The sequence below is a fragment of the Zea mays genome, chromosome 9 (assembly GCF_902167145.1).
Source record: "Zea mays cultivar B73 chromosome 9, Zm-B73-REFERENCE-NAM-5.0, whole genome shotgun sequence".
Lineage (NCBI taxonomy): Eukaryota > Viridiplantae > Streptophyta > Magnoliopsida > Poales > Poaceae > Zea > Zea mays.
Window position 1 is genome coordinate 110,524,960 of NC_050104.1, and position 2,824 is coordinate 110,527,783.

Below are 2,824 nucleotides of genomic sequence, written 5' to 3' on the forward strand. Positions count from 1 at the left end.
CTGTTTTCCAGTAGACCACCTCTTAATTTCGAAGTCTAAAGTGTCTCCAATTCTCTGTAATTCACAATGTCCAAACAAACAAGTGGGTTGTTAGCATCCAAGCAAGTGTAGTTAAAGGACCAAGGCATGCTGTAATCACGGACTGAAAATGTGGTGAGATATGAAAGCTGAAAACAATTTTAGATAATAACAAATGTTGGTGAGATATGCTATAATCAAAGGTGAGTTGTTACTTGGTCTATTTCATCTCTGAAATGAACACCAGAGTGTAGACTACTTGGTCTATTTCATCTCTGAAATGAACACCAGAGTGTAGACTGTTTTGAGTGTTGACATGGACTAAAGCAAGCATAATCAAGTTGATATGGATATGAAAAGCATATGTACTTACATCTCTCTCAGCCTGCTCCTTGTGAGCTTTTGCATATATCGTTCATTCTTCTCAGCCCGAGATTTTCATCCGAGACCATCACGAATCAAAAAGTGCCCTCCTTGCAGCAATGGGAAACTTGAAGGACGTTTTTAGTTGTATAAAGCCACGATGGCATTCCTCATGATGGTTGTATTAATCTTCTTGCAGCAATGGGAAACGAAAAAGCAAATAGCCATTGGGAAGCAGAGCTGCCTCCTAAATATGATAGGGTTGGGATAGAGAATTTCATCCGTGCAAAGTATGATTTTCCCAGATCTTTCAGTACCTTGAATATGTCATTCTTATCCTCCTACTCTTCAAACACTAATATCTACACGTAATATATTATGCCTGAAATGTAGATATGAGGACAAGAGATGGGTACCAAGGAATGGAACATTGCGACTTTCCTCCGGTGTTCGAGATGAGAAGAGCCAAGAGTCTCCAGCTAGTGCTAATTGGAGTGGACATCATAGATCTTCATTTGAGCAAAACCATGCTTCACCAGCTCTTCCGAGCAAAGTTGCACCTGTAGCTTCAAGGATACCCTCTCAGGTAATCCTTTGCTACCAAAGCTTTCCTAAACAACAGTCAATTTGTCAATGTGAAACTGGCAGATGTGTATTCAGACAGGACTCTTTTGAATATTTAGCTCTTGTTCTTAAGTCAGGCTAAGTAATCCACATTGCAGAAATCTTAATTCCAATTATTTTAACACAACAATGTAATCCTTTCTAATCTGGCATGATTGCATGGGAAGCAGGCATCACCTCAGCCCCCAAAGGTAGAACCACCAGTTCCTAAGGTGGTTTCACCTCCTCAGCCACAAAAATCTCCTGCCAAAGTTGAGGCAACACCCCCTAAAGTTGAGAAGCCATCAGTTGCGCCGCCTCCTAAAGTTGATTATGCTACTGATCTCTTTAACATGTTATCAATGGATGGAACAATAGAGAAAGAGCCAGAGTCATCTCCAAACGACGATAATGCCTGGGATGGCTTCCAGTGTAAGTTCTTGTGACTATTCGACTGATGAACTGTTCTATTTATGTGTTCATTTTATTGTGCCTTTCTTACTTTGTTGGATCTTAGTATGATATTTATGGATTTCCATGTCACTTTTTTGTACTGTTGCTCATGGAATATCAAAACTGTTCAGCTGCACAACCAGTACCTAGCTCCGAGGAAAAAGATTCTGCCAAACCAGCAGAAAGCAAGACCCAGTCTACATCTGGAATAGAAGACTTATTTAAAGATTCGCCAGCTGTGTCGTTATCCTCAGCTCCAGTTGTTTCCCAAGAAAATGCAAAGAATGATATCATGAGTTTGTTTGAGAAGGTGAGCACCAGCACTCCTTTGAAAAAAAAAATCGTGAAAAATGGTTCTATATAAAAGAAAGGGCACATCTATGGTCTATCTAAGAAATAGCTATGTTTTGCAGTCCGATATGGCATCACCATTTGCTGTCCAACAGCAGCAGCTGGCGTTTATGTCTCAGCAGCAAGCTCTTCTAATGGCTGCTCTTAAAGCTGGAAATTCACCACAAATAGTTCCAGGGAATGCCAATCAACTAAACACTAACGTTTCTAATCCCCCTCTTGGAACCTTGCCTTTCCAAAACTGGACAAATCTTGGCTATCAAAATCCTGGGTTGACTCTAGCAGCAGCACAGAATGGTGCCACAATGAGGAGCATTTCAGTTTCCTGAGCACTCGATGCCTAATTATGACAGTGGAAAGGCTGCTAACAGTATGATCAAACAGAGAGCGAGGGAATGAAGGATCTAACTCTTTAAAATGTCGAGTATTAGAAGAGGGAAAGTAAGTAATCAGAGTGGTTGATGCAAAATGTTCTGAGCTGTCTAAATTTGAGTCTGAGTATCATGAGGTATGCAATTCCCTTTTACATAGTTTATTTATAAAGGTTCTCCATTTATCATAAAATTTTAGCAACAAACTACTAAAAGTAAATCCCAATTAAATTGAACCCTCCAGTGATTAGTGTAGTCAAGCATAACTAAGTTACCTTTTCAAGCCACCGACAATGGATTTGAAGAAGAAACTTAAGCTCGACAAATTTTGAATTAGATATTCCCTTCGTAACTGCAAAATTTTTAGACCTTTTTAAACTTCACAGCTAGAATAATGTCTGTCTTAAGACGCTCTACAATAGCAGATTCAGCACAACCCTTTCTAGATAACTTCTGGTGTAAGGATTTTATGTCAACCACATTAGTAAAAATATAAGTGCACATCAAATATATATAAGCAGAAATTGTTACTGATATTTCAAGAAATTCATCAAGATTAGTTGCAATTGTTTCCTAGTAAATATTGGTAACTGGTCTTGTCAAACAGCCACCCTTCCCCTTCCAATTCTACAGTTACATCTTCTGTGTATAATCTATGGCCGATA

General features: G+C 39.1%; 1 pseudogene across 1 annotated transcript; it reads left to right on the forward strand.

Annotated features, from left to right (window-relative positions):
- Window positions 1-582: 582 nt before the first annotated feature.
- On the forward strand, window positions 583-2,119 carry LOC103640172 (ADP-ribosylation factor GTPase-activating protein pseudogene; annotated as a pseudogene). Its single transcript, NR_161349.1, has 4 exons — window positions 583-671; window positions 775-967; window positions 1,176-1,747; window positions 1,851-2,119. The product of NR_161349.1 is annotated as an ADP-ribosylation factor GTPase-activating protein pseudogene (transcript).
- Window positions 2,120-2,824: the final 705 nt, after the last annotated feature.